The sequence below is a fragment of the Phascolarctos cinereus genome, unplaced genomic scaffold (assembly GCF_003287225.1).
Source record: "Phascolarctos cinereus isolate Bilbo 61053 unplaced genomic scaffold, phaCin_HiC Scaffold_8;HRSCAF=390, whole genome shotgun sequence".
Lineage (NCBI taxonomy): Eukaryota > Metazoa > Chordata > Mammalia > Diprotodontia > Phascolarctidae > Phascolarctos > Phascolarctos cinereus.
Genome location: NW_027556291.1, coordinates 11,208,047 through 11,230,130, shown reverse-complemented (window position 1 = coordinate 11,230,130; position 22,084 = coordinate 11,208,047). Strand labels below are relative to the sequence as shown.

The 22,084-nt window shown below is 36.4% G+C and overlaps 1 pseudogene; it reads right to left on the bottom strand.

The window, feature by feature from the left end:
• Positions 1–2,013: 2,013 nt before the first annotated feature.
• Positions 2,014–22,084, bottom strand: part of LOC110192358 (aldo-keto reductase family 1 member B1 pseudogene) — a 140,001-nt pseudogene continuing 119,930 nt past the window's right edge.

Below are 22,084 nucleotides of genomic sequence, written 5' to 3'. Positions count from 1 at the left end.
TATTATAAAAAAAACAGAACCTCTGTTGTATAACAAGTATATATAGTAAAAACAGAAATTCCTACATTTGGTTTTCTGCCCTCTGAAACTGAGTTTAATATTGGCATTATTTTATAAATTTGTTCCCCTGGTTCTGCTTCTGCTCACTTCACTCTACATGCATTTTCCCCTACAAGTTTTTGCTAGTCTTTGAAAACCATTCCTTCATATTCTTACAGTTCAATAAATTCCACTACATTCATAATACATGCCATAAATAAGTTCACTTATTCGCAAATTTATATCCAATCCTCCAACCCCTTTTGTTCCCAATGTTTGCAAGTTTGTATAAATTTCAGTGTAGTTTTATCTACATAAAAAGTGCTACTATAAAGTATATTTACCTTTGATCCTTTAATCTCCTTGTGGTAATAATATGTGTGTGTATGTATGTATACATATGTGCACACACATATATACATACACACATACATATATACATACATGTATGTATGTACACATACTTATATGCGTATATGTATATTATATATATATATATATATATATATACACATAAACACATACATATATAGTGTAAAACCAGTATTGTATATTGCTAGATCATATGATCTGAAAGGAAAGTATTTTACTTTCTTTCTCTTCTAATCTGCTTGTGATTCCAATAAGTCATGCATCCATTTAGAGTTCATCATTTGTAAATGGTGTGAGATGTTGTAGTGTCTATACTAATGCTGCCAGATTATTTTCCAGTTTTCCCAAAACTTTTTGTGAGACAATGTTTGTATGAGGGGGTTGGGCTATTCCCTCATTCAAACACTTATTATTTGCTTCTGTATGTTGTGTACGTAATCTTTTCTCTACCTCTCTCTTTTTCTTAGTGTGTCAAATGACCAAAGCAGTCTTTGTAGGATTATATGATGACAGTCCTAAAGGGATCCTTTCCTTCACATTTTTTTCATTATTTCTCTTGAAATTCTTCATCTGTTCCTTCACATGAATTTTGTTATATTATTGCTTTATTGTTCTTAAAGTATAACAATTCAAATAATTAATATAAATTACTTTAAGTTATACTGACATTTCATATTAGTAGATTCAAATCATGAGCAAAATTTTTGCTCTAATTATTTATGGCTGCCTTTATTTCTGTGAAGAGCAAAGTTCTGTGGTTATTTATTAATTCATAGTTCTTGTGTATCTTGGGAGAGACAGGTGCCAAATCTGCATATGCGTTCTATGTAGCATTTTGAATGGAACGACATCGACACAAGCGGCATATGTGATTATGCGTTCCAGAATGGTGATCCCACAAGAGCTCAGTAAAGCAACACAGGGAACATCGCCATGTTCCGTAACAACTCCCTTCCCAACATCCTAAACCCTCCATAGGTTACAATCCTTAGGTTCCAAACCTTATAATCTTAAGGGGCCAAGTTGTGCTTCTGTTTAAAAATTAATTAGTTCCCTACGTATAATCACCTTCCTTTCTCTCAATATTCTGTATTATCTGGAAAAAATGTCAGGGGACAGTGCATGACCTTCAGGATTGACTCAAAATAATAACAGTACCCATCATCAACCAGCTCTTTCTTTGAGAACCTGTCCTCTTTCAAGAAAAACTCTTTTTACATGAATTTTTTTTTTAATTTAAAGTAAGAAGTCAGGGTTTACAACTTCAATCAGATGAAATCTACTTGTTACTAAAAGAAAGAAAGCCACTTCCTGGTGAATTAATTCTTGTTGGCAGGGCCCATGTGGGGAGGGGAGGGGGTAGTCATTCTGTGCTTCTCCTAGCTGGGCAGGAAGGAGGGTGCAGAAAACCAGGAGTTACTCAACCAAGCTTGAGATCTGGTGGGGATATTCAGTGGTTGGTCCAGCTCTTTCAAGCAGAGGCCATGGCTGACCCATTGCAATGCAGAAGAAGGATACACTCTTGTCAAGATGGGTCAGTCAGCACAACTGAAAGCATCAGGAGACTGTCATCTGGACATTGGGCAGTAACTACCCAGGATTTCAAAATGGTGCATGGCAGGGGAGTAATCTTTGTAAGAAGCAGCATTGACCAAGGCATAGACTAAACTACTCTCTAGTTGCAGTTGAACATAGGTGACTTCTCCTCATCAGTCAACTCAAAATCAAACACCTTAAAGCTCTCAGGGTGACTGACTTGGGTATTACAACTACTTTTCCTTGGAGATGGAACCTGATCAGAACCTGTGCTGTGATTTTTTTTTTTTTTTGGTGCTTTGTTGCAGTGGCCTGGACCCTAAAATCATTCAAAAGTAGAAGGGTCCTCTGGCTTGGCCCACGGCCAATCTGGAGAATCAAGGGGATATCATAGTCTGTTACTACAATGCCAATATCTTTGGTCAACTTCTCCTGGGTGAGATACCATATAGCACTTGATCTGATTAACCAAGCCTCATGCTTCAGCCCTGGCTTGGTCAATCTTCTTAATTTGGAAATGACTGAAGTTGGAGATTCCAATGACTTTCACCAGTCTGTAATCCACTAACTCTTCCATGGCCATCCATGTATCCAAAAAGTTCGTGTTACTGTGAACCACACTGCCCTTGTCATCCAGTGGGAGACGATCCTTCCTAGCCTTAAATCTTGTAGGCCAATAAACAAGGGTAGAGATCCAAGTAATCCAGCTTCAAGTCACTTAGGGTTTTCTCATGGGATGTACACCAAAGCTTGTTGATCTTCTCTTGGATGACCTCACCTACTTCATGTTCATTCTGGTAGAGGGTGGGTACAGTCAATGTGGTGGTATCCAATATTGATTGCAGTCTTCACTGCATTGGCCACTTTGTCTGGATGGGACTTCCAAGTGCCCATGCCTAGGATGGGCATCTTTACCTTGTTCCTCAGCACAAGGAAGCTGTAGCCATGATGCTTAGGCCTCACATAAGATGGCCTTAACTATAAACATAAATGCTGCCCCAGCACAACCCAACACCACATTAAAAAAAACTCTTAAAGAAATAAGTTTGCTTACTTTCTTATAGCCTTTGAGTATTTGTGTCTAGCCAGCTTGGGATCAGTCTGTCAGGAAACTTATTAAGTATCAGATATATTATGATGTTATGCCAGGCATTGTTGTTCATATACTGAGGATACAAAGAAAGGCTCAAGGCACTCATCATATGAGAGACACAATTGTGGAGATCATCCATAGAGCAATGGCATCAGAATTAAGGTGGACCAGAAATACTTATTGTAGAAATTAGGATTTCAACTGATACTTGAAGAAAGCTACAGAAGAAGCCAAGAGGGCAGAGATGGAAAGAGTCCAGGCACACATGGGGCACAACCAGCAAAAATGCCCAGAGGCAGTTTGATGTATCCCGAGAAGCTTCTTCCCTCTCCCCTTCTTTCCACTGTTATAACTCCTGACTCTGTGACCCACGTGACACAAGATTATGAAGAGTGTTGAATTGCAAAGGATTTATATTTATGATTCTGGAGATGGAAGGAACCCCATTGGAGTTTACTGAACAGGGAGGGGATGACTGACTGGATGCTGAGTTGGAAGATGGACTGGGATAGGAATAGATGACAAGGAAGGCAGATCAATATCAATACAGACCACTAAAAAAAAAAATCTGACTTTCCCTTCTGATGAAACTCGACCTGCATTCAGCTCCTGGGCCCTGAGTTCTGGTTTGTTCTGGTAGAAGTTCTCTGCCTAGTTCTCTACCAAAAATCTGCTCTAGTAAAGTGAGTTTAATCCCATGATCTAAAATTCTGTAGCTCAGTAAGAATATTTACTTGAGGCTTTAAATCCCCACTGCTCAAGTCATCTGGACAACTAAAGGGAAGTAGATAGATAGATATGTATACATGTATGCATGCATATGTGTGTGTATACATACATATATATATATATATATACATATATGACATTTAATATAATACATAAACATGGGTGCTACAAAGCACATCTTGGCTATGTGATATCAGTCAGTCAGAGTATCTTCTCCAGCAGGAATTTGGTGCTCTCATGCTTCATTGCCAGCTGGTGCAGACTCAGTCCCAGTCACTTGCCTAGAAGCAATATTCATAATATCATAATTTTATAAAATAATATCATAAACTGGAATTTTCCAATCAAGGCTGACACTTCAGAGCTAGATCCCACTAGAGCCATACAGGGTCAACTTTTCCTACTGTCACTAGCAAACAACTTCAAAGATGTATACAGTAGTCCTTATCGTGATCTTTAATTAGAATAATGGCCATTTGAGGTGTACTTTCCATTTTCTGCCTGTGAATCAGTGTGACCTCCAGAGGTATATCTCTAATCTGTTTGATCAACAGAAGCTAAAGTTTCCAGAACTTTAAAGTTTTGTCAATATCCTTTCTCAAGTATTTTCACTATTTCTAGTAATAGCCCACATGTGGGCCAATTGTTTCTTCTCGCCTGTGAATTCAAAGCAGGTGAAAAGAAAGATTTTTTTTTTAAATCAGCAACAAGAGATGCAAGAAAGGACAAGGACACAATTACCCTGATTGAACTGACTGTGAGATAAATAGGAGTGGATATATAGGAAATTATTGTTGGGGAATATAGCCTTGACCTGGGGGATTGGGCAGCGGTAGGGGAAGACACTGAGGATGGTGAAGAACAGATTCTCTGAGTTCCTCAAGCAATGAAGCACATTCAGAGACAGCCTTAACCTCCTCGGCTGCAATCCTCCCTCAATCAGCTTCTCAGGTAGTCTGCCCAAATAGGATAAATGGGGGGGGGGGGGCAATTGCATTTGGAACTCCCTAATTCTCTTCCCTTGGAAGAGATAGTATGTAGCCCTCAAAGTAGACTCAAGAGATGACAGAATAACCAAAATCCCTCAGTTACTGGGATTTAGGCAAGAGGAAAAGCTGTTCAAGCAACAATGATGAAAAAAAAGTCTAATACTATAATAAAATGTACTAAATAAATTGTACTAAAGGCTCCTAAAAGTTAGCATTTATTATTAATATCAAATTATCATTTATAATTATATATGATTATATATTATCTAATTGTAAAATATATTACATAAAATACTATATAATTATGATCATTATAAATTAGATAATACATAATTAAAGCTAAGCATTTGAACAGCTTAAAGCTTTGCAAATATGATCTAATTTTAATAGGATATGAGCACCACCCCACAAAATTAGCAAAGGAGACAAAGGATAGAAATCATTAATGTTGTTAACTACAATTGTAGTGGAATTTTGAACTGATCCAACCACTTAAGAAGAAAATTTGGAATTAAGTGAAAAAAATGCCTGAACTTTCTGGACTCTGAGTCAGAAATCCTAGAGCTAGAACATTCCTCCAGGAAATCATAGCACAAATAAAGGTAACCAAAACAGCCAGAACTGTCTCTTCTTATGATGGCAAAGAACTGGAAGTAGGTGCCTAGTAGTGGTGGGAATGGCTAACACATCATGGTATGTTGATTGCAGCTGAATATGATGGTAAGAAATAAAGATAAAGAATTCAGAGAAGCGTGGGGAAAAGTTTATATGCAAAAAGCAAATAAAGCAGGACTGAGACAAGTAATAACTATAAGAATAACAAAGAAATAACAGCAAGATGAAGCTATAATTATAACTGAGATAAAAGAGAAAAATGAAACAGTGCCTGTGGTCAAGAGTTCTATCAGGGGAGAGACAACATGGACCCTACACAGATAGAATTACAAAGTAACTCAAGGTAATTTCTGGGGGAGTCCCTTGGATAGCTGGAGGGCTTGCTGAGGTTTAAGATAAGCAGAGGTTTATTGATTCTAAGAGGCAGACGTGAGCCCAGCCTGAGTACAAAGACACAGACAGAATGTCATGTGTGAGGAACAGCAAGGTAAGCTAGTTTTTCTTTGTGATATGTGTGAAAGGGAATAATGTAATAACTTTGGAAAAGGTGGGCTGTTGTAATAATCAGTCAATCAATCAACATATTATTAAGTGCCTGCCATATGTACCAGGTACTGTGCTAACTTATGCTGGAGATACAAGGGAAACGACAGTTCCTGCCCTCAAGGAGCTTACAATCTAATGGGGGAGACAAGCAAACAAATATAAACAAACACATAGATGTAGGAAAAATACAAAATAATTAACAGAAGGAAGGCACTGAATTTTAGTTGGGACTTAAAGGAAGCCAGGGAAGTCTAGTAGGCAGAGTAGAGGAGTGAGAGACCATTTCAGGCATGGGAGACAGCCAGAAAAACTGCCCAAAGCCAAGAGATGGAGTTATTTTGTTCATGGAACAGCCAGGAGGCCAGCGTCACTGGAATGAAGACAACATGTAAGGGCATAAGGTGTAAGAAGACTGGAAAGGTAGAAGGGGAGTATACAAAGGGCTTTGAATGCCAAACAGAGTATTTCATATTTGGTCCTAGAGGCAATAGCCACTGGATTTCATTAGTCAAAGGAGTTTGTAAATCATCTGATCTTTCTAGTATGTTGGGAAAAGTTTAAATACCAAACAGAGTCTGAGTTTGTATTTCGTCCTAGAGGCAAATAGGGATCCCTCTACTGAGTTTTAAATATTGGAGGGGGAAAAAAGGAGGGTAGTCTAGAGGAAGCTAGTCTACATGATATAATCTAAATAATGATGAGAACTTGATAATGTGATGGCATGGAGAATTACAGAAAAAGTTGGATTTTAGAGCCATCATAGACATCATATGGATTTTTGTGATTTAATAGTAGGAGATAAAGAATACACAAGGAAGATTGTCACTTTTTTTTTATTAATTATCTTGTTTCTTCCATTTTCTAAGGGCATCTTGTAAAAAAATATATATGTGTGTGTGTGTGTGTGTGTGTGTGTGTGTGTGTGTGTGTGTGTGTGTGTGTGCACGAAGTTGGTTGATAGTTCCCAGTCTTTTTAGACAACTATTCCTCTTTTTCCTTTTCTTTGGAATTGGTTCTGTGTGTGTCCTCAGACTTTCATTCTTGGGTGCTTATTATAACCCTCCTGGATGGACAGACACGTGGCTTCCCATGACCTCCTTTGGAAAATCAGATGGATTGGAAAAGGGAGAGAGACTTGAGATGAGAGATGATGGAGTGAGAAGAGGTACCTGGATGAGTAGAGAGACAGAGAGGTAGATGGGAGAGATGAAGCAGTATAATCAACAAGATGTGATATCTGAGTCTCAGAGTCAAAGAGAAGACTCAAAGATGACTCTGAACTTACGAACTGGGGAGACTGGAAATATTAGGAGATAAGCCTTAAGACTAGAGAATCCTTAAATCAGCAGGCTCTCCCGGTCTTCCTAGGCAGCTCAGGAAGAATTTGTTGTGAGTGGTGTCTGTAAGAGGAGGATAAGAAAGGACTGAAAATTCAACCATAACACATTTGGAAGAGTATTTCAGCAGAGATAGAAAAAATAGGATCCCAAATATCTCAAGAGGCTCAAATTTAGCACCATAACTAGAAATTGGGGTGGGGGGAGACAAGTGCTTCAGTGAATAATACCAGGACGAGCCCATGGAAGAAAGAGTGAATGGCCAGAGAGTGTGACTCACTAGAGGGATGCTTCTTCAAGTTCATCCTTCCAAACTAACCCATGGCCCATCCATTCCCCCAACACATTCACAACTTATTTATTATATTGACGTTTTCTGCTCACTAAGACCCCAGTCTTAGTGCTGTCTAGTCACATCTTTCCCATCTGTATTTGTGTAGTTATTTTTTTTAATTCCAATGTAGATTTTTAATTCATTTCTTTTGAATATCTTGTAGGATGTTTTAGAAAGGCGAGACTTGGACTCAGGTCTTCTTGACTCCAAAACTTGTTCTAAGACCCTAAAATTATGATTATATAATTATACAATTTGTATACACTGTTGTTCTCCATCAGAAGGAGATTCCACAGTGCTCTGTTGTTTCTGTCTATATCATCTTCTAAATGTGACAAGGCTGCAGTATCTCTCACCTGTTACAATGTGGGACATAGATTACTATTATGAAGATTACATAATATTTCTTGGTTTATCTTGTATTTGAACAGTAACTCCAACTTGGCACACAGAAGCAACATAATAAATACTTGCTGACCTATAAGTAAGAAGCTGGAACCAAAAAAGAGATTCTTAAAGTTTCTAAGTGGAGTCAGAAGTCACTAAAGTCAAGTGAGGCACAAGTCCATAAACCCTTAATGCATCAGTTACTGCAACATAAACTTCTACTTTGCTGTCGATAATTCAATTCCAATATGTTTGCAAACTCAAGGCATTTTAATATATAATTTTATATATAATATATGCACATATATAATTTCATATGTGAATATATATGTATATATATATATATATATATATATATTTTATACATATAGTTTCAAAATATATATTTTTTGGATAAACCACATAGACCAGACACATGCCATACACGTACACACACACAGACATGAACATAGGGGCAGAGAAAGCCTCTCTCAATGCCAAAGCAAAAGGAAGGTTACATGGCTAGCTAGGCACAGGCAGGTGGTGGAAGTTACAGGAGCCCCAGAGTAACTGTTCAAGAAATAGCTTCAGATTCTTTTTGCAGGGGTCCAAAACTTCTGTCACAAATTATGCTAATGGGAAAAATGAAAATAATCACAATGCAATCAAATCTAGTTGTTAAGAAATAACTGGAAAGTGACACTTGTTTGAGATACAGTGGAGAAGGCATGTAATTTTCATTCCAATTCTGTGGGTGGCTATATGCAAAATACCAAAAAAAAAAAAAAAGAATTGATAGGAACTGATGTTCACATTCCCCAAAGACCTCAATCTTCTAATATTAAATAGAGCAAAATTTTACAGAGGCTACAGGCATCAAGGAAAATTCTATTGTGGTTTATATAGAAAGTGTTATTAATTTGTTTCTAGCTCCAGTTATGATTAGCTTGACTTTCTCCCAAAGCAAGTCTCCTCTGCTTGATCCTCTAAAACAAAGCAGCCCAGGCTGACATTTCAGCCTGATTAACAATCTGTGATGTTGTAAATGGACCAGTAGAACTCCATTGTTTTGATGCTGAACCTGTAATTTGCATCTTTAATGGAGTGTGACCTCACAGGTTTATGGCTTTTGTTTGGGACTGCTTCCTGCAAGGAATTGAATATGAACTTGAAATATTTTTTTTGGCAAGCAATGGTTGATACGTGATTTTGAAATGAAAACAAAATATTTGCAAAGAGCTATTGTCATGACAGTGTTGAAAAAAACTTAATTTCTCTCTCTGCCAATGCAAACAATATTTGCCAGTATCTTAAAGCAAGAGTTCTTCATTCAAGAAGAGCTCAGTCGCAAGGACAGAAATTCAGGAATTCTTGTTATGCTGAGTTTTTTGCTTAAGAGAATGTGAGGTCCTTTCACTGAACTAAATGATTATTCTCTGTACACAGAAATAAAATCATAATCCAAATCATGTTATGTGTTGTTGGGTTTTTTTAAGAATTCAAGTTCATTACTGCTACCTACCCCCAACTTGTATACTTCCTCATTGATATAGAATTTTGATTGAGGGTATCCTTGATGAAAATACTAATGGGAATGTCACATCTTTACAATAACAAAATTGGTTTAGAGGTTGTAGGCTTCCAAAATGGGCATATTGTTTGTTGACTATAAAGTAGCATCTGACTTTGTAGAGCAAATCTCTGCTTTTAAAACCTCTCTTCCAACAAGGGTCTTCCACAGTGTATATATCATATGTCAAAATCATACAGAGTCCCTTAAAAGATGTAACATTAATATAGGATTCAATAATCCTTTGATTAAATAACATCAATTAAGGGAAAAAAAAAGATTCATTTGATTTGCTCTACTCTCATAGGCCAAAGTTCAGACTCATAAGGAAAATGGCCAGGTCCTTGAGATACATGTCTGTTTGTAAAGGATATTATGCTAAACTACAGGAAACCCCAAAATAATATTTCTGATCCTCTCAAGCTTGTGATCCTTAACTTCCTGAATGAAGTCCATAATCCTCTCTCAAAAGAGTAATAACAGCAACACAGGTTTGGTTTAACTAATCTACCCAGGAAAATGCAAGTGGATGAAGAATGCCACACCCCATGGTGTGCATTTGTGTAGACAACCTCTGGAACTTATCTACATTTAATCTGTAGATTGAGCCCAGACATCAATAAAGAGAAGGAGAGTTGGACTGCCTCGGAGAAGACACGCACAGTGCTTTCATGACACCCTCAAGTTTCTCCCTGAAACCAAGACCCATCTTTTTTATAATTTTCTAGAAACGTTGTATGGGATGATACCATCTCCAAAGAAAGGAAGGTGAAGTTCACTCAAAGGGTAATGGATAGGGAACATGCTGCAATATTTCCACATGAGGAATTTATGCAGGAGAGATGACATAAAAAGAGAAATGTATGAAAATAATGATAGGCAAAAAACAGGCTGGTCAAGGAATGAGCAACGTAGCTCATGTGCTATACTGGCAAGCAAGCAGCGGCAAGAGAATACCAGGAAGGTCTCTGTGCAACTAGGCAGGATTACAATGGAGAATTTAGAGGAGAATGAGAATTACACAGGATGGGCAACAGGAGGATATGGTTTCAAGCTGTTTCATGGTAGAGTAAACAAGGTAATTGCTCCCTTTTTCCTCAAATTTGCTTAGACAGGGATGTGGAACTTACGGCCTCAAGGCCACATGTGGCCTTCTAGGTCCTCGGGTGTAGCCTTTTGACTGAGTCCAAGTTTTACAGAGCAAATCCTTTTATGAAGGGGATTTGTTCTGTGAAGTTTGGATTCAGTCAAAGGGCCCTACCTGAGGACCTAGAGGGCCACGTGTCGCCAGTGGGCCGCAGGTTCCCCACCCCTGGTTTAGGCTGTCACTCTTGCTGTCTTGGGTAGCTAGGTGGCACTGCCCTGGATTGAATGCAGGGCACGGAGTCAGGAAGATGAATCTGGCCTCAGACACTCAGTAGTTACGTGATTCTGGGCAGGTCACAATCTTGTTTGCCTCGGTTTGTATCTGTAAAATGAGCCAGAAATGGCAAACCATTCCAGTATCTTTACCAAGAAAGGCCCAAACAGGGTCACAAAGAGCTGGACGTGACTGAAAAATGACTGAACGTTGAACGTTAACATCTAAGTCACGTATCCATTTAGAGCGTATCTTGGTATACATTTGGAGATTTTAGTCTGTACTTAACTCTCTGCCAGTCTGTTTTTCAGTTTTCCTAGTAGGTTTTCTCAAATAGTGAGTTATTAGCTAGGTGCTTGACTTTATTGAAATCAAGGCTACAGTGTTCATTTGATTCTGAATTTTGTATATCTAGTCTATTTCACTGACAAACCTTTCTATTTCTTAACTAATTAAAGGAAAGTTTTGATAATTATTGCTGTGCAAGAAGTATAGTTCAAGATCTGGTACTTTCAGCATCCTCCCCCCATTCCTTCCCACTTTTTTTTTTCAATCCTTGTTTCTCTAGTTGAATTTGATTATTTTATCTAACTCTATAAAGTAATCTTTTCATAGTTTAGTTAGTATGAATGAGTACTTTAAAGAATAAGTAAATTAATTCAAGTAATATTGTAATTTTTATTATGTGGGCTCAGCCTTATATGGGGTATATAGGGTGTTCAGGGAGGATGGGCACTTCTAGTGTGAGGACAGATGGGCTAAAACAGGATGAGGGTAACCCACAGGCCTCAAACCTGTTGGTGAATTAAGGGAATGTCTACCCCAAGCTTGTGAAGACTTTCTCTGGTGGAATGGGTAAATGAGAACAATCTGTTCCAATGGGCCGTTAAAGTGGATGAAGCAGGCACCGTGGAACACTCAGAGCTTCATCAGATATCGAAGATGCCAAAGATCATCCACTGTATCCCAGACCATCGCCAGTCATTCTGACTTTTGTCTTGCCACTGGACTTCAATGACTCAGATAGAGAAAGTGAGAATGATGACTTGTGCAATTCTACCCCACTTAGATCTAATTCATGGCACAAGTTTATATATCACTCCTCCTGATGTTACTGGTTCTCTTCAAAAATGAAGGACAAATAATATATGGGCTCATCTACCTATAAACAATTAATATCTCTCTACTTATTTAGATCTGTCTTTTTCTTGGAAAGAATGTTTTATAAATCTAGTAATATAGTTCTTGTGTGTCTTAGCAGGTAGACTCTCAAGTATTTTGTAATTCTCTAGTTATTTTTAAATGGAATATCTATCTATCTTTCCCTGCTGAGTTCTGTTGGTAATATACAGAAGTGCTGGTGATTTATGTGGATTTATTTTACATCCTGCAACTTTACTGAAGTTATAGTTTCAATTAATATTATTTGATTCTCTAGAGTTCTCTAAGTAAGCAATCATACCATCTGCAAAAGGGATACTTTCCTCTCCTTACTTATTCTTACTCTCTAAATCTCTTTTTATTGTCTTTTTATATTCCTAGCATTTTGAGCATTATATCAAATAACAGTGGTGACAATGGACCCCCTGATCTTATCTGAAAGTTCTCTAATTTATTCCCATCATACATAATGCTAACTCTTGGATTTACATAGATGCTGTTTGTCATATTAAGGAAAGGTACAGTTATTCCTATATTTTCCAGTGTTTTTAACAGGAATGGATGTTGTATCTCATTGAATGTTTTCCCCCCTTTATCTATTTATATAAGGATATGATTTTTATTGTTTTTGTTATTAAAGTTGTCTCTTAAATTGATAGTTTTCCTAATATTGAACCACCCCTGAATTCCTGGTATATATCCAACCAATACATGGTGTATAATCTCTGTGACATTGCCATAGCCTCCTTGCTAATGTTTCATTTAAATATTTGCATGAATATTCATTATCAATACTGGTCTGTACTTTACTCTCTCTGGTTTAGGTAGTAAAACTATATTTATATCATAAAAGGAATTTGGCAGGATCGTTCTTTTCCCATTTTTCAAAACTTTTATGAAATAACAACAGCGACAATAGCTAGCATTTACATAGCTCTTTTGAGGTTTGCAAAGCATTTTATAAATATTAACTAATTTGAGGAAGCTGCTATCAGTATCTCCATTTTACAGATGAGGAAACTAAGGCACACAGTTTAAGTGATTTGCCCAGGGTCATGTAGTTAGTATGTGAGGCCCTATTCGAATTCAGGTCTTCCTGACTCCAAGTTAAGTGCTTATTCTTGTTCAGTTGTTTCAGTCATGCCTGACTCTTTGTGACCCAATTTGGGATTTTCTCAGGAAAGATACTAGAAAGGTTTGTCATTTTCTTTTCCAGCTCATTTTACAGATGAGGAAAACTGAGGCAAACAAGGAGAAGTGACTTGCCCAAGGTCACATAGCTGGTAAGCGTCTGAGTAGAATTCACAACAAATGAATAAAGGAAAGTATTAGAAACTTTTTTTGCCCAAGTATATGCCAATGAAACTGATAACCTAAAGGAAATGGATAATTATTTACAAAAACAAAATGTGCAGAATGATAATTTTTTAAAAATAGAGAACTTAACTCATCCAGTCAAGTCATAAATGAGCTCCCAAAGGGGAAAAATATCCAGAACCAGATGTATTTACAAGGGAATTTTATCAAACCTTCAAAGAACAATTTAGAGTTAATACTATTACGCACCACAGTAGAAACAGCACTACAACAGCTAGGGGGACTGCATTTTGTTTTTGTAAATAATCATACATTTCATTTTATATTAATAATTTGTTTTTCCTTTTCCTCTTTTTAAAAATGAAATTAGGGAATGGATTATCTTATTGGTTTTTTTAAAAGAAACTACATTTATAAAGTTTAATTTATTAAGGTTTATTAAGTCAATGATTTTTATATCCAATTGTGTTAATTTCTTCATTGATTTTCAGGTTTTCTAGTTTAGTGTTTAATTAGAAATTTAAAAATTCATTGGTCTTCTAGAGTTTTTTTTTACTTGCATGCAAAACTTGTTTATCTATTTTTTTATTGATAAAAGTTTTTAGAGATATAAATTTTCCCCTAAGGACTATTATGGCTGTATCTATAAATTTTGGTAATGTTGTCTCATTGCTATAATTTTCTTTAATGAAATTATCAATGGTTTCTATTATTTATTCTTTGACCTATCAGTTCTTTAGGATTGTTCACTCTCCCATTCATTTTAATTATTTCTTTCACGGCTTTTTATTGAATATATTTTTTTATTGCACTGCGGTCAATAAATGCATTTAGTATTTCCAATTTTCTGCATTGATTTGTGATGTTTTTATGCCCTAATATATGGTCAGTTTTTCTAAAGGTGATGTGTATAGCTGAGAAATACATACACATATACTGAATGGGAATAGAAAGGCACATGTGTTTATACATATGTATACATATATATATATATACATATATATACAGGTACATTTATATGCATATATATATATATATGCACATATACACACATGCAGGTGTGTGTACACAAATATATAATCTAGTTTGCATGAAATTCTATTCAGGTCCTTAATTTCTTTCATGTTTATTTTTATGTAAGATTTGTTTAGCCCTGAAAGGGGTACATTAAGGCACCTTATTATTATACTTCTATTATTTATTTCTCCCCATAACTCATTGAAGCCTTTTAAGTATTTAGATGCTGTGTCATTTGGTGCATTATGAAATAATGATTTTAATTAACTATCTCTGATACTTTTTTAGCATAACAGTTTTCCCATTTATCTCTTTTGATCAAATCTATTTTTGATGCCTTAACTGATATCCTGATTGCTACCTTCTGCCTTTTTTATTTGAACTGAAGGATAACAGATTTTGCTCCAGTCTCTTATTTTAAATATAAGAATCCTAGCGTTCCAGATGTGTTTTTTGTAAATAGTATAATGCTGGATTTTTTTTTCTTTTCCATTCTGTGATCATCTTGTACTTTATAACTGAGTTTATCCCTTTCATATTCACAGTTTTGAGCATTTATTATATATATTCCCTTCATTCTATTAGCTTATATATTCTTCTCTCTTGGCCTACTGCTTCCTGTTTACAAAGAAGAAAAGAATAATGAACAAAAAAGAGTGTCCTCAGTACCAATGCTCTCTCTGCTTAATGTAATCTGCTTGAAATCCCCTCACTCTCTTCTCTTTTCCTCGTCCACACCCCAGTTACAAGTCTTTACCCTTTCTTTCTTTTTAAACCTCTACTCATGATCAACTCTCTATGGTTAAAGTTTGCACTTATAACTAATTTCTCCCTGAATCTGTTTTATCTCTTTCTACCCTCTCTCTACTCTTCCCAACCCTCTATTAAGTGAAAGGTATTTCTGTAGTCAAAACTGTATGTGTATATTCTACCTACTATTAACTGGTGCAGATGAAAGTAAGGTTCAAGTTTCACCAGCTCCCTCCATCCTTTCCTCTTTGTTTTTATAATTTTACTTGATCATTCCAATTACATGAGAATTTTTCTCACTTTCCGCCTCCTTATTCCCCTAATGTATTATTTTCCCCTTTTCCTCATTTAAGATTGTCAAAATATAACAAAACCATTTCAAAGCCCTCTATTTCACTAAACTTCTTCTATTGCCTCTGATATTACTAAGGTTCTGAGGGGATATATGTGTAATTTTTCTCTATTAGGATGCTTAGCCCCTGTGATTACTCATTCATAGCTACTTTTTCATGTTTCTTTTGACTCATTTACTTGTATTTCAAAATTTCTACATAGTTCTGATATTTTCATCAAAAATGCTTGAAAGTCATTTCATCAAAGGTCCATTTTCCCTCTGAAGTTGTTCTTGATTATAGGACTATATCTTTTGCCTGTTAAAATTTTGTATTCTAGGTTCTCTGCTTCTTACAGAGGTTATATGTCCAATTTATAGTGGCATACATCAAAATTTCTCCTTAGCTCTGGTCTTTATATCAGGATTTCTTGGAAGTTTTTGATTTTTTGAAAGTTCCATTTTTCTCCTATAGGATTAAACTCAGTTTTTTGGGTAAGTTATTCTTAGCTGTAAGCCTAGATCTTTTTCCTTCTGGAATATCATATTCTAAGCTCTCTTCTCCTTTACGTAGTGACTACTAAATCTTTTGTGATCCTGGCTTTGGGTCCTTGGTACCTTCAATGTTTTCTTTCTGGCTGCTTGCAGCATCTTTCCTCTAATTTCACAGTTCTCTATTTTGGCTATGGTGTTCTGGGAGCTTTCCTTTTGACATTTCTTTCAAAAAGTTAGTGGAAGACTTTTCCTTTCATTTTTACTTTGTTGTCTGGTTCTAAGGGATCTAGGCAGTTTGTTTTCTCATGATTTACTAAAATATAATTTTCATATACTTTTTTTAGTTGTAGTTTTCAAATAGTCCAATGATTCCTTTTTAAGCATTTTGTTTTATTTTTTAATTTTAATTTTATTAATTTATTTTGATTTTATCAACATTCCCTTCCATATGCTTTTGAATTTAAAATTTTTCTCCCCCTTCCTTCCCACCACCCTCCCCAAGACGGTGCACAATCTCATAGAGGCTATACATTTACATTCCTATTAAACATATTTTCACATTAGTGAAGTTGTAAGTAAAAATTAAAACCAATAGGAGGAAACAAAACTCAACAGAAGAGGAAAAAAAAATGATAGCAATTCAGCTTCCTTAGTTCTTTCTTTGGATGTGGATAGCATTTTCCATCACAAGGCCTCTGGGGATATCTTGAATGCTTATATTGCTGAGAAGGGTTAAGTTAATCAATATTAGCCATCCCACAACATGGCTGTTATTGTGTACAACGTTCTTTTGGTTCTGCTCACTTCACTCAACATGAGACCATACAAGTCTTTCCAGGTTTTTCTGAAGTCAGCCTGTTCATCATTTCTTATAGCACAATAGTATTCCATTACATTCATACACCACAACTTGCTCAGCCATTCCCCAGTTTATAGGCATCCTCTCAATTTCCAATTCTTTGCCACCACAAAAAGAACTGCTATGAATATTTTTGTACATGTGGGTCCTTTTCTCATTTGTATGATCTGTTTGAGATATAGCCCTAGAAGTGCTATTGCTGGGTCAAAGTGTATGCAGATTTTTATAGTCCTTTGGGCATAGTTCCAAATTGTTTTCCAAAATGGTTGGATCATTTCCCAACTCCACCAAACAACGCATTAGTGTTCAATTTTCCCACATCTCCTCCAGCATTTATCATTTTCCTGTTTTGTCATGTTGGCCAATCTGATAGATGTGATGTGGTACCTCAGAGTTGTTTTGATTTGCATTTCTCTAATCAATAATGATTCACAGATTTTTTCATATGACTATAGATGGCTTTAATTTCTTCATCTGAGAACTGTCTGTTCATATCCTTTGACCATTTATCAATTGGGGAATGGCTTGTAGTGTTTGTTATACATTTGTCTTAACTGTCTATATATTTTAGAAATGAGGCCCTTATTAGAGAGACTGGTTGTAAAAATTCTTTCCCAATTTTCTACCTTCCTTCTACTCTTAGTGGCATTGGCTTTGTTTGTGCAAAAACTTTTCAATTTAATGTCATCAAAATGATCCATTTTGCTTTTCATAATGTTCTCTATCTCCTGGTTGGTCATGAATTCTTCTGTTCTCCATAGATCTGATAGGTAAACTATTCCTTGTTCTCCCAGTTTGCTTATAGTATCAGCCTTCATATCTAAGTCATGAACCCATTTTGAATTTATTTTTGTATATGGTGTGAGATTTGGGTCTATGCCTAGTTTCTGCCATACTCTTTTCCAGTTTTCCCAGTAGTTTTTTTTCCCCCAAAGAGTAGGTTCTTATCCCAGAAGCTGGGGTCTTTGGGTGTATCAAATAATAGATTACCATAGTCATTGACTACTGTGTCTTGCATATTTAACCTATTCCACTGATCCACCACTCAATTTCTCAGCCAGTACCAAGCAGTTTTGATGATTGCTGCTTTATAATACAATTTAAGATCTGGAATGGCTAGGCCACCTTCTCCTGCATTTCTTTTCATTAGTTCCTTTGATATTCTGGACCTTTTGCTCTTCCAAATGAATCTTGTTATTTTTTCTAACTCTATAAAATAATTTTTGATAGTTTGATTGGTATGGCACTGAATAAGTAAATTAGCTTAGGTAGGATTGTCATTTTTATTATATTAGCTTGGCCTACCCATGAGCAGCTGATGTTTTTTTCCAATTAGTTAGATCTGATTTTATTTGTGTGAAGAGTGTTTTGTAACTGCGTTCATAGAGTTCCTGGGTTTGTTTCAGGAGGTAGACTCCTAAATATTTTATAATGTCTGCAGTAAGTTTAAATGGGATTTCTCTTTCTATGTCTTACTGTTGGGGCTTTGTTGGTAATATATAGAAATGCTGATGATTTATGTGGGTTTATTTCATAGCCTGCAACTTTGCTAAAGTTGTTTATTATTTTAAGTAGTTTTTTAGTAGATTCTCTAGGATTCTGTAAGTATATCATCATGTCATCTGCAAAGAGTGATAGCTTCGTTTCTTCTTTGCCCATTCTAATGCCCTCGATTTATTTTTTTTCTCTTATTGCTAAAGCTAACATTTCCAGTACAATATTGAATAACAGTGGGGATAATGGATATCCTTGTTTCACCCCTGATCTTATTGGAAATGCTTCTAGCCTGTCCCCAGTACATACAATGCTTGCTAAAGGTTTTAGATAGATGCTATTCATTACTTAAAGGAAGATTCCATTTATACCTATGCTTTCTAGTGTTTTTAATAGGAATGGGTGTTATATTTTGTTAAAAGCTTTTTCTGCATCTGTTGAGATGATCATGTGGTTTCTGTTGGTTTTGGTGTTGATATGCTCAATGATGCTGATAGTTTTTCTAATATTGAACCAACCCTGCATTCCTGGTATAAATCCTACCTGGTCATAGTGTATTGTTCTTGTGATAAGTTGCTGTAATCTATTTGCTAGTATTTTGTTTAAAATTTTTGCATCTATATTCATTAGAGAAATTGGTCTGTAATTTTCTTTCTCTGTTTTGACTCTTCCTGGTTTCGGTATCAGCACCATATTTGTATCATAAAAAGAATATGGTAAGACTCCTTCTTCACCTATTTTCCCAAATAGTCTATATAGTATTGGAATTAATTGTTCTTTAAATGTTTGGTAGAATTCGCATGTAAATCCATCTGGCCCTGGAGATTTTTTCCTAGGGAGTTCATCAATGGCTTGTTCAATTTTTTTTTTCTGAGATGGGGTTATTTAAGTATTTTACTTCCTTTTCTTTTAATCTGGTTAATTTATATTTTTGTTAATTATGTATCCATTTCACTAAAATTGTCAAATTTGTTGGCATAAGGTTGGGCAAAATAATTCCTAATTAATAGTCCAATGATTCTTAAATCATCTCTCTTTAATCTGTTTTCCTCTTGATTGTATTTGCTTTGAGACACTTTATATCTTCATATTTTCTTATTTTCAGTATTTTGACTTTGTTTTATATTTCTTGTTTCATGGAGTCAATTTCTGTTTGGTTCACTCTCATTTTCAAGGACTATGTTTCTTGGTTAAGGCTTTGGAACTTTTATGGTAAGCTCTTAATTCTATTTCCAAGTCTTTCCTCCACAGCTCTAATTCCTTTACCAGTTCTTTCCTCTAGGACTCTCATTTAATTTACATGATTTAAAACTCCTTTTGAAAAACTCTGCCTTATTTTTTCTAAGAATCTTGGTTAACTTGTATGCCAGCTACATTTTTCTTTGATCCTTTACTTATAGACATTCTCTTCTTCTGGGTTTGCATGTTAAGCATCCATGTCATCACCACAGATATCTATGGTCAGATTCTTCTTTTTTAATTCATTATTGTAGCTTTACTTCATCAATTTGGATTTTGTATTAGGACCAAGCTCTTGCACTTATGGAGGGCATTTCTTGGCTTTTATTTTCCTAATTTGTATTTTTGGGGCTCTCCTACTGTATTTTGGGGGCTCTGTGTACTGAGTGCCATGTTCTTTAAGGATCTCAGGAGCAGTTCAGGCTGAGGACCTTCATGATTTCAGTCTATTCATAGCTGTCTGATGCAAGGAAAACTCTGATTGCTACCTTCGCGATCTGAGCTTTACAAGCTTTTGGTCTGGATTTAGAATTAAGCAACATTGCTGTGGGATTGATCTTGATTGGAATCTAACTAGCTGAAAGGCTCTTCAGATTCATAGGGAGATAATTATATCCTCCCAAATATTCTTTGCTCCTAGCCCTGGTTACCGAGCTGTAAGCTTCAGAGTGGGCTGAGTGCTAGATCTAAAATGCTGCTAGACAGTCAGATCTACACAGCAGCTGTGGGCTTCAGTTCGTGCTCCTTTCCCAGAACACAGCCTCACACCTGCAAGTGTTCTTTACCCAGTTCTGCCACTCCTAGTAGGTGCATGGCCCCTCCTCAGTCCCTACCAGATCTATGACTCACTTCCGTTGTACAAAAGATAGAGTTAGTACATGTACAAGCTATATCAGATTGCTTGCTGTCTTGGGGAGGGGGAGAGGGGAGGGAGGGAGAAAAATTTGGAACTCAACATTTTCCAAAAATGAATGTTGAAAGCTATCTTTACATGTCATTGGAAAAAATAAAATACTATTAACGAAAAAAAAAAGTAGAACTGCCAGTTGGCACCTGTACCTACTCCCTACACAGCAGCAGGTCCCACTAAATCAAATGTAAAATATCTTCTTGCCCTAGTGTACAACTTCTGTCTCTGTGCCAGAAGGCTCAATGTGGCTCTCTCCTGGCTCTGTCTTGTCTCTAGTGTCCTCAGATCTCTATTTCTGTTGCATTTTGCTGATCTGGAATAGAAAAAAATGACTCACCATGATTTTTTCCTTTTATTTCTCAATTAAGTCTGGGTATGATGTTTTTCTGGGCTTTTGTGGAACAGTTAGGATGTTGGAGGGGGCCTGAGCTGTACTGCATCCTCCCATTCTGTCATCGTCACTGGTCCCCTCTAAAGGTGTTGTTCTCCTAGTCCTACTCTCTTCATTCTGCATCAGTTCTTACAGGACTACCTGGTTTTCTCTGAAACAATGCATCTTGTTATTTCCTATTCTTTGTTTAGCCACTCCCCAATAGGAGGGGCCTTTTTCTCATTCAGTGCTATTATGGAAGCAGCCATTATAAATATTTTTGCACATATAATTACTTTTACTCTTTGATCCTGCTAACTGTAGGTGTCTCATAGGTCTCTGTCCTGAACCCTCTTCTTTTCTCCCTCAGTCTATTTCACTTGGAAATCTCATTAGCTCTCATGTAATCAATTATCATCTCTATGCTGATGATTGTAAATCTATTTATCCAGCCCTAATCTCTCTGTTGACCTCTAGTCTTTAATCTCCAGCTGCCTAGTAGACATCTTGACTAGACGTTCTATAGACATCTTAAACTCAACATGCCCCAGACTGAAATTGTTCACTTTCCCTTCCATATCCTCCCCTCTTCTAAGCTGCCTTATTACTATACACCGTACCACTGTTGTTCCAGTCACCTAGGCTCCCAACCAAGGTGTTATCCTCTCACCCCACTCCACCTCATCTTTAATGTGTTGTTAAGGCCTATCGATTTTAACTTTGTCATGTCTCTCACATATGCTTCCTTCTCTCCTCTGACAGTGCCATCGTGGTCGTATACATCCTCATCATCTCATGCCTAGATCATTACAAAAGCCTGCTGGTTGGTTTGCCTACCACAAGTCTCTCTCCATTCCAGTTCATACATCACTCACCTAGGAAAGAGATCTTCCTAAAACCCAGGCCTGACCATGTGATTCTCTTACTCAATAGACTCTAATGACTTCCCATCACTTTTAATATGAAATACAAAATCTTCTGCTTGGTATTCAAAGTCCTTCACAACCTGCCCTCTACTTTTCCAGTCTTTTTATACCTGACAATGCACCACGCTCTCTTCAATCCAGTGACATTGATCTTGCTGTTCCTCAAACAAAACACTCCATCTCCCAACTGCAGGCATTTTGAAACACTGTCCCCAGTGCCTGATGTGGCCTCCCTCCTCGTCTCTGCCTTTTTCCAATCCTTCTTAATTCTCATTTATCCTATTTATAGCTTGCTTGTACGTAGTTATTTGCAGATACTCTCCCCTCAA